This window comes from Macaca mulatta, chromosome 7 (assembly GCF_049350105.2).
Source record: "Macaca mulatta isolate MMU2019108-1 chromosome 7, T2T-MMU8v2.0, whole genome shotgun sequence".
Classification (NCBI taxonomy): Eukaryota; Metazoa; Chordata; class Mammalia; order Primates; family Cercopithecidae; genus Macaca; species Macaca mulatta.
In genome coordinates, this window is record NC_133412.1 from 135,066,313 (window position 1) to 135,084,710 (window position 18,398).

An 18,398-nucleotide genomic window follows, 5' to 3' on the forward strand; every position below is an offset into this window, starting at 1 on the left:
TTTAAAAAATATTTGTTTTAGGCTGCAAGAAAATTTTGTCTTTTTAGGGGTATTGGATTAGTGACAAACAATTCTGTTAAAGTTTCAGTCTCACTGTGTGGGCAGTCTTCTGTGAGTTGAAAAATAAAGTTACAAACAAATCAAAATTATATTTCACTCCAAATGTTTTCCAAATGCATTTGTTTTGGAGAGTTGAAGAAAGTCGGATGTCTTTCTTCCAAGATTGTTTTTATCTGTCTGAAGTAGACTTATCGCTCAATCTCTCTCATTTGTAAAAATATTCTCTTTTTATGTGAAAGTTAAATTGCCCCATTGATTCAACAACCAATCCCCCAAAATAATGTGATTGAATATTCTCTGACATTTCAACATGACACACTTTTATTGGGCATATGTTCCTAATTGTTTCTATAATTATATTCAGTATACACACACACACACACACACACACACACACACACACACACACACACACACGGAGGGCAGTGGTGTGATCATGGCTCACTGCAGCCTCAACCTCCTAAGCTCAAGTGATCCTCCCACCTCTGCCTCCCGAATAACTGGTACTACAGGTAGGTGCCACCATGCCCAGCTAATTTTTGTATTTTCAGTAGAGACAGGTTTTGCCATGTTGCCCAGGCTGGTTTTGAACTCCTGGGTTCAAGGGTCCTTCTGCCTCAGCCTCACAAAGTGTTGGGATTATAGGCATGAGCCACTGTGCCTGGCCATTAAGTTCAACAATGTTGAACTGATACAGTGATATTCATGCTAACTGATTTTTTTTTTTTTTTTTGGCAAATGACATAAATTGTACAAGGCTCATATATTGCTTAATTAAATTCAGCAACATAAGCATGCCATTGAAAACCCAGCCATCCAGAAATGTTGACTGTGGTCTTATTAACTGATGAATCACCTTTTGCTGGTGTTCTATTCTCTTCCCCATCTGGGAAGATATAGGAAAATGGAGAGGTCTGCAGAGTGGAGAATAGCTGAAGTGCGCAGGGAAACTCAGACAAGCGAGGAAAATCTCAGAGATTCACTCCATGGACTATTGCATCTCGGCCATTTTCATCATTAAATGCTACTTCTGAGCCTACATCTGAGTATTAAAGGAAAGGAGAACAAGTTTGCTGATAATTTTCAGCTTCTAGAAGAGAGAGAGAGTGTGTGTGTGTGTGTGTGTGTGTGTGTGTGTGTGTGTTAATGCTAAGAGAGAATGTACATTTTAAACATGTAAAGCAGATAGGTTACTTAATTCTCAGAAGATGATGGACATATTTCAACACACATATTTTATTATATTAAAGATAGCACCCCGTGTATACCCCCAAATGTTGTGTTCTCAAGTGTTTTGAAAAATGATTGGTTGCTAGTGACTCCATATGTTGCTATGCTTTATTTTGGAACATGTTAAAATCTCACTTAGGTTTCATTAAGCCACTTTTTTTCCCTATTTTTTGAGAGGTCTATTTTTTCCTTCCAAAGAATTTGTTTTAACATGTAGTTAACATATCTTTGTTAGTTATTAACTAGGAAGAACATTTAAATGGAATCACCCATTTTCCTTACTTTAAATATATATTTTTTATATTTCACAGTTTCAGAAATTTTTAGAAAAATGACTGAGTATCTATGAATATTATTACACTTATAATGCCTAACTAGCTCTGGATGTAGGACATTAGCAAAATAATATGCTGCAAAGTATCACAGACCTTGTTCTTCTCTTCTTTTAGTTCTAGAAGCATCACATAGCAAAAAAGGAAAATTAAAGCTCTCAGTGTAACTTGTTCTGTATTAATTTTTAAGTGGCTTATTGAATTTCATATTTGGTTGTATAAACAACTAATATAGGAATGAGTCTAATTGTACAGATATTTTGAATTTGTGTCCTTAAATTGCTTTTTATAGAGAACAGACACATTGGTTGTCAATGCTTAAAGGTTTCCAATTTCTTACCTCCTTTTTGTTGATTGCAAAGAATATCTGAACATAAACTATAGTATCTGTGATTATGCTGGTCAAAGCAAGATAAATGGTCCAAAAAATTTTTTTTAAATTTCCTCTTTGAAAACTTCAACCCCCACATAATGCCTGCCAAGTAGTTCTAGAGGTCTCCAGGAGACCTCTCTCTTGTACCCTGTAGACCAAACCTTTTGTTCACAGCATTTGCTCTCTTCCTCTCTCTGGTTCCCCCATGGTGACCTCCTAAATTGTTGATGACAGTGAAAGTCACCAGCACTGATGCTGGAGCCAACTGCTGTCTCCACCGTCCTGTTGAATTCTGAGGTCTAGGGCCTCACCTCTTACTGCTGCTGAAATTACCTTTGAAAACATCTCCTTGTTTTGCAAAAGCTGCTGATTCCTAATGCTATACCTTTGATTGTCACTTCCTTATCCTGGGACCGAAGGAATCTGGGCTTGGGTCAACCTGAGTGGTAGACACCTGTGCTGTACCCAGGTCACCTCTACTCTGACCTTGTTCACTGCCTTTCCTGGGAGGTGCTGTGGTCCTTAGGGATGTGGATTCCTGGAGGAGAATGTAGGCATGCTCAAGCAAGACTGAAATCCAAACAAAGCTTAGGTTTAAGTCAGGGACTTCTGCTGCATGACTGAAAACATCATAGAATGTTTCAAACTTCTGCTGCTTTCTAAATGAATGAGTGAAATTGAGGCTATTTCATTGGAAGGAGAACTTTCAGGTTAATGGATACACAAAGATGGGAGGGATCTATAAATGGCATTTTAGATTTACCTCAGACTTATGTTTTTAATGAGATTCCTCACACTTCCCACAGTGGTGGCAGAAAGTTTATAATACCTGTGAAATTATACCTTTACTTTTTAATTGTTTGTATTGTTTTTGCTCAGTTATCTGGTTCCTTCCTTATTATTTTGTTAAATAAATTTTCAGCTTCCTTTCATCCTATTTCTAGTTCTTGTTGTGAGTCAGATGGCTGCAATTGGTTAGCTTTTTTTTTTTTTTTTTTTTTTTTACCCCTTCACCAACCATGGAATGAAATTTACAAACATCTAGTGACTGTGTGACATGCTGAAGCATCTCTATTTATGTCGTTATATGCTCTGCCTTCTCCTTGAGCCATTGCTTGAAAATCAACAGATGGGGATATCCAGTGGCACGCCAGACATACAGTTAACTTTGAGGAAGTTTTTAGCATGAACTATGTGACCAAACTTTACAGCCATCTGATTTCCAATTTAGTAATTACTGGAATAATTAGATGAGTTACTCTGCAGATGGCACTTAAATTTCTTGACATATGTGCCCTTGTCATCTATAGCAGATGATATATACACTAGTTTTCTTCACTATAGCATTTGTATATAGGGATGCAACATGCCTTTTAAGCTTCCCTGTCAAAGTCTCTAATTTTGTTTAGACTCAGATGCCACCTTGGCTTATACTGATAGAGCTGTTGGCTTGCTCTGTTCAGTGTTACACATTAATTGTAGCACTGTGCTGACTACAGTTCTCATGACCTATAATATTTAAACTTTATTTTTAATTCTAAATGTTGAATAATAAAATTACAGAATGTTCAAAGATGAAGGAAATAACTCTCAAACAAAATCTAAGGAAATTATGATTTTAAAAAATATATGTATTTGGAATTTAAAACTTGTTTTGAGATAAAATTCATATATCATAAAATTCAGACCCTTTAAATAATGTTTTCAAGGTTCCCCCATGATGTAGCATGTATTAGTACTTCAGTTTTTCAGTCTTTACCATAGCAGGGTGGTATATAGTACTTAACTGATTTATTAACGTATGATTAACATACAAAAGCTGTGGGTGTTTAGTGTAGACAACTTGATGTGTTTGCCGATAAGTATATACCTGTGAAATGATCAAGCCATCATCACTATCAATGGTATAAACTTGTTCATTGCCTCTAAAAGTTTCATACTGTCCCCCTCCCACTATTTTGGGGGTGAATTCAAGAGTACTTAACATAAAATCTACCCTCTTAGCAAATTTTTTAAATATACAGTACAGTATTGTCGATCATAGGCCCTATATTTTACAGTAGATCTCCAGATCTTATTTAGTTTGTATAACTGAAACTTCATATTTGTTGAACTGCAACTCCCCATTTTCTGCTCCAGCCACTGCCAACTAACATTCTCTTTGCTTCTATGTGTTTGACTATTATAAATGTATTGCATGTATGAGATCATGTGGTACTGTATTTATCTTTCTCTGTGTGTCTTATTTTACTTAGCATAATGTTCTTCAGATTCTTCCATGTTGTCACAAATGGCAGGATTTCTATTTTTAAGGCTGAATAATATTTTATCTTATGTATATACCACATTTTCTTTATCCATTCATCCATTGATGGATACTTAGGTTGATTCCATATCTTGGCTATTGTGAATAATCCTTCAGTGAACATGGGAGTGCAGATATCTTTTTGAGATTCAGATTTCAATTCCTTTTTGAATGTGTGTAGAAGCTAGATTGCTGGATCAAGTGGTAATTCTACAGTTAATTTTTTGAGGAATATCCATTTTGGTTTTCATGGTGTCTGTAACAATTTACATTCCCATCAACAGTGTAAAAGGATATCCTCCCCAACACTTGCTCCTTTTTTCTTTTCTTTTTCTCTTTCTTTCATAATAGTCATTCTAACAGATCTGAGGTGACATCTCATTGTGGTTTTGATTTGCATTTGCCTGATGACTAGTGATTTTGAGTACCTGTTGGTCATTTACATGCCATCTTTGGAGAAATGCCTATTTAGGTCCTTTGCCCATTTATTAATTGGGTTATTTGGCATGTTTGCTATTGAGTTTTAGGAGGTCCTTATATATTTTTAATATTAATCCTTTATCAGATATATGGTCTGAAAATATTTTCTCTTATTCCATAGGTCACCTTTTCATTTGGTTAATTTTTTCCCTTGCTGTGCAGAAACTTTTTAGTTTGATGTAATCCTGTCTGTTTATTTTTGCTTTTGTTGTCTGTGCTTTTGGTGTCATATCTAAGAATTGATTTGCCCAGTTTTAAAAGTTTTAAAAACTTCAGTGTTTAGAAGCTTTTAAAACTAAGTTTTCTTCTGAAAGTTTTATTGTTTCAGGTCTTATGTTTAAGTCTTTAATCCACTTCAAGTTGATTTTTGTGTATGGTATGAGGTAAGGGTTCAACTTCATTGTTTTGCATGTGGATATCCAATTTTACTGAACCATTTGTAGAAAAGACTGTTGTTTCCCAATAGTGTACTCTTAACACCTTTGTCAAAGATCAGTTGACCATATTCGTATCTGTTTATCACTAGGCTCTTAATTCTGTTCCATTGGCCTAGCTCTCTGTTTTTATGTGAGTGCCATACTGTTTTGATTACTACAGCTTTGCAATATGTTTTGACATCAGGGTGTGTGTTACCTCTAGCTTTGTTTTTCTTACTCAATATTGCTTTGGCTATTAAGAGTCTTTTGTGATTTTGAATAAGCTTTAGGTTTTTTTTTTTCCTATTGCTTTAAAACATGCTATTGTGATTTTGACAGGGATGCATTAAATCTATAGATTGCTTTGACAGGGATTGCACTAAATCTGTAGATTTTTAAAAAATTTATACATTGCTAAAATAGACAATATTTATTATTCCAATTCATGATCATGGGATGTCTTTCCATTTATTTGTATCTTTTAAAATTTCTTTCATCAATGTTTTGTAGTTTTCCATGTATGTCTTTCACCTCCTGCAGCATTACTGAATTTGCTGATTAGTTCTAACAGTTTTTTTTTTTTTTTTTTTTTATCTTTCGGGTTTTCTACATAGAAGCTTATGCCATCTGCAGACAGAGATAGTTTTACTGCTTCCATTCGGATTTGGATGCCTTTTATTTATTTTTCTTGCCTATTTTTTCTGGTTAGGACTTTCAGGACTGTATTGGAGAGTACTTTTGGAGACGGAAGTATGGTCATCCTTGTCTTATTTTAGATCTTAGAGGGAAGCTTTCCACTTTTCATTGTTGAAATAATGTTACCTGTGGGCTTTGAATAAATGGCCTTTATTTTGTTGAAGTAAGTTCCTCTATACTTATTGAGAGTTTTTCAATTATGAGACAGTGTTGAATTTTGTCAAATGCTTTTTCTGCATCTGTTGAGATGATTATGTGATTTTTATCTTTCATTATGTTAATGAGCATATTTCATTGATTGATTTGTGTATGTGGAACCATCCTTGAATCCTAGGGATAAATCTCACTTGATCGTGATGTATGATCCTTTTAATGTGCTGTAGAATTCAGTTTGCTAGTGTTTTTGTTGAAGATTTTTGTATATGCATTTATCAGGGAAATTGGCCTGTAGTTTTATTTTCTTGTGGTTTTGTCTGGCGTTGGTATTTGGTGATACTGGCCTCATAAAATGAGTTTGGAAGTGTTCCCTCTTTTTCCCTTTTTAAGAGTTTAAGGATTGTTATTAATTATTTAAGTGTTTGTTAGAATAAACTTATGAAGCCATCTGGTCCTGGGCTCGACTTTGTTGGGAGTTTTTGAATTATTCCTTCAATATCCTAATTTGTCATTGATTTGTTCGGACTTTCTGCTACTTCTTGTTTTAGGTAGGTTGTATGTTGCTAGGAACTTCTCCATTTCTTCTAGGTTGTCTAATTCATTTATGTATAGTTATTCATAATATTTGTTTATGATTCTTTTTAGCTGTAGGTTCAGTTGTAATATCTTCCCTTTCATTTCTGATTTTGAGTTCTTTTTTTTTTTCTTAGTTCAGCTAAGGGTTTGTTGATTTTGTTTATCTTTTCAGAAAAACAACTCAGTTTTTTCAATTTTTAAAATTGTTTTTCTATTCTCTAGTCCATTTATTTCTGATCTTACCCTTACTATTTTCTTCCTTCTGCTAATGTTTAGTATTTTTTTATTTTTCTATTTCTTGAGGTATATAGTTAGGTTTTTTATTTGAGATCTTGCTTCTTTAATGTACGTATTTATTGCTTTAAACTTCTCTTCTAGTAGTGCTTTCCTGAGTCACATATGATTTGGTATGTTGTGTTTTTTGTGTCTTGATAAATATTAATTCACTTTTTGATTCGTTCTTTGACCTCATAATTGTGTGAGTATGTTATTTAATTTCCATGTGTTTGTGAATTTCCTGTTTTTTCTGTTATTTCAGTTTCATTTCGTTGTGACTGAAAAATATATTTGTAATGATTTCAGTCTTCTTAAGTTTGTTAAGGATTGTTTTGTGACCTAGTATGTTATCTATGCTGGATAATGTTCTGTGTGTAATTGAGAAGAATGATTACTCTGCTGCTATTGGGTGGAATGTTCTGTATGTATCTGTTAGATCCATTTGGCCTGTAGTGCTATTTAGTTCTGCTTTTTATTGATGTTTTTTTGTCTAGATGGTCTATATATTATAGAGAGTAGGATATTGACATCTTCTATTATATTGCATTGCTACCTATTTTTCACTTCCGATTTGTCAATGTTTGTTTTATATTTCAGGTGTTTTCATGTTTGGAGCATATATATTTATAGTTGTTATAGATCCCTGTAGAGTTGACCCTTTTGTCATTATGAAATGACCTTCTTTGTCTCTTGTGACTGTTTTTGTCTTAGTGTTCGTTTTGTCTAATACGAGTATAGCCACTTTTGCTGTCTTTTGGTTACCATTTGCATGGAATATCTTTATCCACCCTTTTCATTTTCAGCCTATGTATGTCCTTAAATCTAAGGTGACTCTTTTGTATATGGGATATAGTTAGGTCTTGTTTTTTGTTTTAATATATTCAGCCATTCTATATCTTTTAATTGTAACTTTTAGTTCACTTATGTTTAATGGAATTATTGATAGATAAGGGCTTACTATTGCCATGTTGTTAATTGTTTTCTCTTTTGTAGTTCTCTTCTTCCTCTCTTTTTCTCTTAGCATCTTTCTTTGTGTTTTGATTTTTTTTATAGTGGTATGCTTTGATTAATTTTTTTACCTTGTGTGCATCTACTGTACTTTTTTGTTATGGAGTTTACATTGAACACTTTATAGTTATAGCAGTGTATTTTAAGCTGATAACTTCAATCACATACACAAATTCTGCACTTTATGTCTTCCCCCAATGCTTTGTGCAACTGATGTCATATTTTGTTTCTTGCTATGTTATGCTTCTATGAACAAATTTCTGTGGTTATAGTTACTCTTACTATCTTTTCCTTTAATTTACATTCTGGTGTTAAATGAGATTTACATACTGCCACTACAGTAGCACAATATTCTGTGTTTATCTTTATGTTTACCTTTAGTAGTGAGTTTTATATTTTAACATGCTTTTGTGTTCTTTAGCATCTTTTAATCTCCACTTGAAGAATTCCCTTGAGTACTTCTTGTAAGGCAGGTCTAATGGTTATGCACTACTTTAGTTTTTTTGGGGGGCTGTTGGGACAGGGTTTCACTTTTCACTCTGTCACCTAGGCTGGAGTGCAGTGGTGCAATCACAGGTTCACTGCAGCCTTGACCTCCCAGGCTCAAGTGATCCTCCCACCTTAGCCTCCCAAGTATAATAACTGAGACTACATGTGTATGCCACCATGCCTGACTAACTTGTAAATTTTTTTGTAGAGAGGGTGTCCATGTTGCCCAGACTGGTCTCAAACTCCTGTGCTCAAGTGATCTGCCCACCTTGGCTTCCCTAACTCAGTTTTTATTTGGGAAAGTCTTTATATCTTTTTCATTCTTAAAGAACAGTGTTGTTTTTTTTGCTTAGGATTGCCTTCTTCATTCAGGGTCTTTTTTTTTTTTTGCATATGAATTTTAAAGTAGTTTTTTCTAATTCTGTGAAGAATGTCACTGGTAGTTTGATAGAAGTAACATTGAATCTATAAATTGCTTTGGGCAGTGTGGCCATTTAAAAAATACTGATTCTTCCTACCTGTGAGTGTGGAATGTTTTCCTGTTTGTTTGTGTCATCTCTAATTTTTTTGAGCAGTGTTTTGTAGTTCTCATTGTAGAGATCCTTCACTTTCCTGGTTAGCTGTATTCTGAGGTATTTTATTCTTTTTGTGGCTATTATGAATGGGATTGTGTTATTGATTGTCTTTCAGCTTGGATATTATTGGTGTATAGGGATGCCAGTATTTTCATACATTTATTTTGTATCCTGAAACTTGGCTGAAGTTGTTTATCAGATCAAGGAGCTTTTGGGCAGAGATTATGGAATATTTTAAGGTATAGAATAATATCATCTGCGAACATGGATAGTTTGACTTCCTCTCCTCCTATCTGAATGCTTTTTTTTTCTTTCTCTTGCCTGATTGCTCTGGCCATGACTTCCAATACTATGTTGAGTAGGAGTGATGAGAGAGACCATCCTTGTCTTGTGCTGTTTTTCAAGGGGAATGCTTCCAGCTTTTGCCCATTCAGTATGATGTTGGAACAGAGCTGGGAGTTATCATATTACTTGATTTCAAAATATCCTACAAGGCTACAGTAACCAAAACAGCATGGTATTGGCACAGAAGCAGAGACATAGATCAATGGAACAGAATAGAGAGCCTAGAAGTAATGCCACACACCTACAATCATCTGATCTTTGGCAAAGTCAACAAAAACAAGCAATGAGGAAAAGACTGCCTATTCAATAAATGGTGCTGGGATAATTGGCTAGCCATATACAGAAAATTAAAACTGGACAACTTCCTTACACCATGTGCAAAAAATTAACTCAAAATGGATTAAAGACTTAAATGTAAAACCTAAAACTATAAAAACCCTGGAAGGTAACCTGGGAAATACCATTCTGGACATCAATCCTGGTAAAGATTTTATGACAAAGATGCCAAAAGCAATTGCAACAATGACAAAAATTGACACATGGGACCTAATTAAATGAAAGAGCTTCTGCACAGCAAAGGAAACTATCAACAGAGTAAACTAACAACCTACAGAATGGGAGAAAACTATTTACAAACTATCCATCCAACAAAGGTTTAATATTCAGAATCTATAAGAAACTTAAAGAAATTTACAAGCAAAAATAAGCAACCCCATTAAAGAGTGGGCAAAGTACATGAACGGACACTTTTCAAAAGACATGCATGTGGCCAACAAGTATGTGAAAAAATGCTCAATATCATTAATCATTATATAAATGCAAATCAAAACCACAAAGTGACATCATCTGATACCAGTCACAGTGAATATTATTAAAAAGTCAAAAAATAACAGATGCTGGCAAGGTTGTGGAGAAAAGTGAACACTTATACACTGCTGGTGGGAATGTAAATTAGTTTAGCTATTGTGGAAAGCAGGTTAGTGATTTCTGAAAGAACTTAAAACAGAATTACCATTCAACCCACCAATCCCATTAGTGAGTATATAGCCAAAGGAATATAAATTATTCTACCATAAAGGTACGTGCATGTGTATGTTCATTGCAGCACCATTCACAATAGCAAAGTCATGGAATCAACCTAAATGCCCACCAATGGTAGCCTTGATAAAGAAAATGTGGTACATATATACTGTGGAATACTACACAACCATAGAAAGAATGAGATTATGTCCTTTGCAGCAACATGGATGGAGCTGGAGGTCATTATGCTAAGTAAACTAACCCAGGGACAGAAAATCAAATAACACATGTTCTCACTTGTAAGTGGGAGCTAAACATTGAGAGCATATGGACATAAAGAAGGGAACAACAGACACCAGGGCCTACTTGAGGATGGAGAATGGGAGGAGGGTGAGATTTGAAAAACTATGTATTGGATACTATGCTTATTACCTGGGTGATGAAGTAATCTGTACACCAAACCTCTGTGACATGCAATTTACCTATATAACAAACCTGCACATATATCCCTGAACTTAAAAGTTAAAAAAAAAAAAAAGGACAGTTTTGCCAGGTAAATATTTTGTTTTGTAGTTTTTCTCCCAGTACTTATATCATCCCATTGTCTTCTGTTCTGCAAGGTTTCTGCTGGGAAATTAACTGATAGTCTGTTTGGGGGTCTCTTGAATGTGACATGTGGCTTTTCTCTTGATTCTTTCAAAATTCTTTCTCTCAGACTTTTGGCAATTTAATTCTAATGTGTCTCAGTATAGATATTTTTGTGTTCAATCTAGAGAGTTTTGAGATTCATGAATCTGGATGTCTATATTCTTCCCAGTATTTAGGAAGTTTTGGTGATTATTTCCTTAAATATGCTTTTTGCCCCTTTCTATATTCTCCTTTTTGGACTTCCATAATGTATGTATTTGTTCACCTGAGAGTGTCTCATGAGTCTTGTAGACTTTCTTTATTCTTTTCATTCTTTTCTTTCTGTTCCTCTGACTGGATAATTTCAAATGGTTTGTATTTGAGTTCACTCATTCTTTATTCTGCTTGATTAAGTTGAAGCTCTCTCTTCAGTTCAGACATTGTATCTTCAATTCCAGTATTTGTGTTTGGTTCTTTCTTTCTTGTGGCTTCTATTTCTTTCTTTTTTTTTTTTTTGAGACGGAGTCTCTGCCACCCGGGCTGGAGTGCAGTGGCCGGATCTCAGCTCACTGCAAGCTCCGCCTCCCGGGTTCACGCCATTCTCCTGCCTCAGCCTCCCAAGTAGTTGGGACTACAGGCGCCCACCACCTCGCCCGGCTAGTTTTTTGTATTTTTTAGTAGAGACGGGGTTTCACTGTGTTAGCCAGGATGGTCTCGATCTCCTGACCTCGTGATCCGCCCGTCTCGGCCTCCCAAAGTGCTGGGATTACAGGCTTGAGCCACTGCGCCCGGCCGGCTTCTATTTCTTAATTGTACTTCTCATTTTGCTCACATATTGTTTTCCTGATTTCATTAGTCTATTTTGTGTTTTCTTATAGTTCATTGAGATTTTTAAAGATGGTTATTTTCATGTATTTTTCAAGCAGTTTATGTATCTCCATTTCCTTAGGGTCAGTTTCTAGAGCTGCAATAGTGTCCATGGAAGATGGTGAACTTAATCGATAAATATTGTGTAGGTTCTGACTGCCCCACCGACCAGTAGTTCCTCCATCTCTTGTCCCTTTCCCTCAGGCCTTCCTATTCCTTGAGACACAACAATATTAAAATTAGACCAATTAACAACCCTCCAATGGCCTCTAAGTGTTCAAGTGGAAGCAAGAGTCTCTCAGTTTAAATCAAAAGCTAACAATTGTTATACTTCATGAGCAAGATATGTCCAAAGCTGAGATAAACCAAAAGCTAGATCTCTTGTACCAAACAGCTAGTCAAGTTGTGAATGCAAAGGAAAAGGCTTAAGAGAAAATTAAAAGTGCTACTCCAGTGAACACACAAATGATAAGGAAGCAAAACAGCCTTATTGCTGAAATGGAGAAGGTTTTAGTAGTCTGCATAGAAAATCAAACCAGTTATAGCATTCCTTTAAGGCAATGCCTAATCCAGAGTAAAACCCTAACTCTCTTTAATTCTGTGAAGGCTGAGAGAGGTCAGGAAGTTGCAGAAGAAAAGCTTGAAGCCAGAAGAGGTTGGTTCATAAGATTCAAGGAAAAAAGTCATCCCCATTACATAAAAGTGCAAGGTGAAGCAGCAAGTGCTGATGTAGCAGCAGCAAGTTAAACAGATGGTCTACCTAAGATCACATCTTCAATGTAGACCAAACAGTCTTCTATTGGAAGAAGAGGCCATCCAGGATTTTCATAGCTAGAGAGGAGACGTCAATGCCTGGCTTCAAAGGACAAACTGACCCTCTTAGTAAGGGCTAATGTAGCTAATGACTTCAAGTTGAAGCCAATGCTCATTGACCATTCCAAAAAGTCCAAGAGCCTTAAGAATTATGCTCAGTCTAATCTTCCTGTGCTTTAGAAATGGAAAACAAAGTCTGGATGATAGCACATCTGTTTATAGAATGGTTTACTGAATATTGCAAGCCCACTGTTGAGACTCACTGCTCAGAAAAAGGAGACTCCTTTCAAAATATTACTGCTCATTGACAATGCACCTGGTTATGCAAGAGCTCTGAGGGAGATGTACAAGGAGACAAATGTTTACACTCCTGCTAACACAACATCCATTCTGCAGCCAGTGGATCAAGGAGTAAGTTCAACTTTCAAGCTCATTATTTAAGAAATATGTTTTGCAAGGCTATAGCTTCCCTAGATAGTGATTCCTCTGACTCATATGGGCAAAGTAAATTGAAAACATTTGGAAAGGTTCACCACTCTAGATGCTATTAAGGACATTTATGATTCCTGGGAGGTCAAAATACCAATATTAACAGGAGTTTGGATGAAGTTGATTCTAATCTTCCTGGATGACTTTGTGGGGCTCAAGATTTCAGTGGAAGAAGTAACTGCAAATGTGATGGAAATAGCACACTAGAATTAGAAGTGGAGCCTAATGACGTGACTGAATTGTTGCAATCTCATGCTTAAACTTGAAGAGATGAAAAGTGGCTTTCGTATAGATGAGCAGAGAAAGTGGTTTTTTGAGATAGAATCTACTCCTAGTGAAGATGCTGTGAATGTTGTTGAAATGACAACAAAGGATTTAGGATGCTGCATAAACTTAGTTGATATAGCAGTGGAAGAGTTTGCCAGGATTTTGAAAGAAGTTCTGCTGTGGATAAAATGCTCTCAAACAGCATCATATGCTACAGAGAAATCTTTCATGAAAGGAAGAGTCAATCAATGAGGCAAACTTCATTGTTGTCTTATTTAAGATAAGAGCCACCCCAACCTTCAGCAACCACCTGCCCTGATCATTCAACCACCAACATTGAGACAACATCCTCCATAAACAAAAAGATTATGTTTCACTGAGGGATCAGTGATTTTTAGCATTTTTTAGCAATAAAGTATTTTTAATTAAGGTACGTACATGGTTTTTTAAAGACATCCTGCTATCGCACATTTAAGAGACTACAGTATAGTGTAAATATAACTTTTATGTGCCCTGGGAAACAAAAAAATTGTGTGACTTGCTTTATTGTGATATTTGCTTTATCGTGATGGTCTGGAGCTAAACCTACACTATACCCAAGGTATGACTGCATTTTCAATTCTCTTGGGTGCATACCTAGGAGTGGAATTGCTGAGTTATATTTGGAATTTTAAACATGTCTAAACAGGGCACTTTTTGTGCAACCCTGATTAGGCAATCCTGTAAGTCTTGTGTTGCCACCTTCTGAGTCATTTCTATGACACTCTACTTATTTAGAAAGCACATAATCTAATCTACAGTTTAACATATCTATGGCCAACGGTCCTTCATGCACGTCTTTAGACTTCTCACTAAGTACTCATAAGCACAGAAAAAGATGACATTGAAATTAATAGATTCTGGAAGAAACATGATGAACTCTTTTGAAATAACCAAACTTGCCTTTCTCTAACCTTTCTCTAACTGAACTAAGCTTTCTCTCTCCTTAGCTAGACTTGAACTTATTTCTAATGCTCCCCATCCCTCACCCCTGCCCCAACCTGGAAAGATGGAGAAAAACCATATCTTCACTGTTTGTCTCTGACTCAGATATTCAAAGGTCATAATAGTGCATATGGCAGAGTGGTTATAAGCATGTTTTAACTTCTTTAACTTAGTGAAAATGTGTAGGGAATGTTTAAGATCTATCAGATTGTAGAGGAAAAAACAAATAGAGAAAAATGAAAGTTTGTAGCTGAAGAAATAGTAATGTAGTTTAAGATGGAACAAGCGCAGTTGAAATAGAAGAAATTATCGAAGATGCAATCGAATAAAGTTTTCCTAAGCTTGGAAAAAAACAAAAACAAAAAACAAACCATGGATATGTGATGAAATCTGGCTTCCAGGAAAAATGAACAAAGAGACTCATAGAAAAATACATTCTGGTAAAATTTTTATGTTATAAAGGAAAAGGTTCTAGTAGCATACAGACTGAAAAATTCTGTTGCCCATATAGTAACGAAAAGTAAGCTGCATCATCACACTTATTTATGGAGCATTAAGGCTAAAAGGTAATGTAGCAATGTCTGTATAATTTTGGGAAGAAAAAAATATTGGGACTTACCTGAAAATTTTATGCCCATCCATAGTTAAGCCATTACTACAAGAATTAACAAAAATGTTTCTTCTCCAAAAAAGCAGAGTTATTTTGAGTAACATAGGGGCCATTTTCTACACTTTTTCTTGTCTTTGAAGGTTATATTGAATAATCTCTTTATATTACCTTCAATCTGTGAATGTTTTTACATTAAATTCATTAATATAAGCATATGAAATGGTATCTCAATTATGATAAAATAAAGTCAAGAAAAGATTATTTACCAAGCTAAAATGTTAAGTGACAGGTGATAAGATTGAACATTATCATCATTTTTATATTTTCTAATATTTTCCAATCATTCTACTCTATGCATGAATTACTTATTTTTTCTTTAACTTATTTAAAAATAATTAAAACTTTTTAATGAATACAAATATTTATAAGCCCAAACAGTGAAGTCTTTACAATTTTATATTTGCCAAGTAGCTAAAGTGACTGAAAGGAAGCACACAAAATCTTAGTAGTGAGTTGTTTTATCTTTTTCCATATTTTGCAGATTTTATGTAATGAGTTTCATGCTGCTTTTATGATGGAAAAAAATCCTTTATTCAAAAACAAAAGTTTAGTTTCATTAATTGATGACATTATAAGATGCAGATGTTTCTGCTTATACATCAATCCTGTTTTTCCTAAGACCTATATTAATGTAAATCATATCCTATGTTGGTAGTTTTACTGACACCCTTGAGGTATATCTTTCCAGGAGTTTTCACTGATAGGCACATTGGCCAATGTGTTGTAACATAGAAGAGTTCCAACATTTATTCAGGCAACAAATTATCTATTGAATGCTTACCTTATGCTAGCTGCTGAGAGTACAGTGAGTAACTCAGACATAGTCCCTGTTCTTGTGAAATTTAAAATTTGACATTTGAAATTGGTTAAGAAACTGTCAAGGGCTTGGTAGGTGGCAACACACTGTAGAAGCATTCAGCTTTGGCTAGAAGAACAAGAAAGGTTTTCAAAGGAAGCATGGTATCAGATTAGCTAGAGGAGCAGTTGTCCCAGGGAGTTGAAATATGCAAAGATCTGGAGGTGTGACCTACGTTTGGGGAAACAGAAATAGGTGAACACAGCAACAACCAAGAGTTTGATGTTGGGGAGTGATGAGCAATAAAGGCTGGAATCAGTATCCAGGTCATGAAGGGCCTTGTAAATTGAATTAGGGAATTCAGATTTTGTCCTCTGGGTAATGGGATGCCATTGGATGGTGCATTAGTTTTCTAGGGTTGTTATTGCAACAAATTACCATAAACTTGGTGACTTAAGACAACACAAATCTACTCTTACAGTTTTGGAGGCCAGCAGTTCAAAATCAAGGTGTTGGTAGGTTGGTTCCCTGGAGGCTCTGAGGGAGAATCTGTTATGTGCCTATCTCCTAGCTTCTGGTGACTGCTAGCCACTCTTCACACTCCTTAACTCGAGGTTTTGTAACTCTAACCTCTGCCCTGGGCTTCATGTGGCTTTCATCTCTCTGTGCCTTCTGTTTTTACTGTCTCATAAGGATACTCATCATTGAATTTAGGTACAACCCTAATCTAGGATGAACTCATTTCAAAATCCTTACTCTAATTACATCTTCAAAGACCTTTATTCCAAATAGGATCACCTTCTGAGACTCATGGTGAACATGTGTCCTTGAGGCCACACAGCGCAACCTGCTACAGAAGGCTTTAGAAGGGCAATTGAACAAACTTACAAATGAAATGACTTATACATTTCAGAATGATTGTTCTGGCTATTGTATGGAGAATGGACTTGAGGGGGCAAGGCTAGAAACAAGGAGATCAGTGGGAATCTAGGTATAGAGTACCAGCAACTTTAGAGGTAAGAAAGTGGAGATGAGACTGAGTGTGGTGGCTCACACCTGCAATCCCAGCACTTTGGGAGGCTGAGGCGGGCAGATCACTTAAGGTCAGGAGTTCAAGACCAGCCTGCGCAACATACCACAACCCTGTCTGTACTAAAAATACAAAAATTAGCTGGGTGTGGTGGCGCACACCTGAAATCCCAGCTACTCAAGAGGCTGAGGCATGAGAATCGCTTAAATTTGGGAGGCGGAGGTTGTAGTGAGCCAAGATTGTGCCATTGCACTCTAGCCTGTGTGATGGAGTAAGGCTCTGTCTCAGAAAAAAAAAATGGTGATGAGTGTAGAAAATACTTTGAAGATGGTTGATTGTGGAAAGAAGAAGATAAAGGGGTGTGGTTGAAGAGCATGTGGTGGTGAGGAGGGAATTTTAAAGGATGGGAGACACCTGGTGCATTTCTCATGCAAATGAGAAAGACACAGCATCCACAAGGGAGAGTGGCTGACAACACAGAAGTGAAAGGCAAAAAGCTAGAGAGGGGAGGAGGATGGGATCCAGAGCTCAGACTGAGTACAAAGCAGCTGATCCATCCCATATTTGATCATTCCTAGATATTTTAGTAGCTCTGGAAAGTTGGTGATGAGAAAGATGGTTTACTCCTGTTTAAGGACTCTGTCAAGTACCACACTGATTACTTTCCTTGTGTTACCTCTGTTAACCTTTGATGTAGCTGTGTTTATTTTCTCCTTTTATAGTTTAGCTCACTGAAGCACAAAGAGGTTAAATAATTTCTGGAAGGCCACACAGATAGTAAGTGGTAGTGTCATTTCAACCAAGCACTGTGACTGCTGATCCCTTGCCTATAACTACTACTACAGTGTATTGCTTCTGAAGGGAGGGGGCATAATCAATATGCACATACTTTATTTTTCATGGTGTGTGTTGGTTTTGATAGCAGGCACTGTTATTATTTTGCAGACTATGAAGTTATTATCTTGCCTGCTATTTTTGTTTTGTTTTGTTCATTCTTATATTGGCTTGCCACTAGGTTGAATCAGTAAGGCAGTATCATTTATTTCTTTATCTTTTCAAGGTGTTGGGATTGGTTTGATTCATCTTTTCTCTATTTATCTGGATAGTAAGGTTAGGCGAGTATTATCCCTTCATATTATTAAGGCTTTGTGTTATTCATATTATTAAATCATATATTAAACCTGCCCAATGATTAAAGCTGCTCTTAGGAGATTCATTTTCATAAGCATATTCACGTATACCCAATTCCCTTGAATCATTCTTAATGACATTTGTTCTGTAATCTAACCCTTTATACAAGTTAATTTCTGGATGTCTTTACTGAATGTTACTTTGGCTCAAATGTCACTTCCTTAGAGGATTCTTTCCTAAATCCCAAACTAGCTCCTCTGGTCTCTCTGTTATATATGCTCATAGCTGAATGCAATGGCTGGGACTCTTTGAGGCGTACTGACCTTAGCCAGGTCAGTTAAAGGGCCGAGTTTTTCGATACTGAGGAGGAGGAGGAGGAGGAGGGGA

General features: G+C 35.9%; 1 protein-coding gene across 4 annotated transcripts in view; it reads left to right on the forward strand.

Moving 5' to 3' along the window:
• SYT16 (synaptotagmin 16) overlaps window positions 1-18,398 on the forward strand; it is a 197,609-nt gene that overhangs the window by 43,102 nt on the left and 136,109 nt on the right. The window lies entirely within an intron of this gene.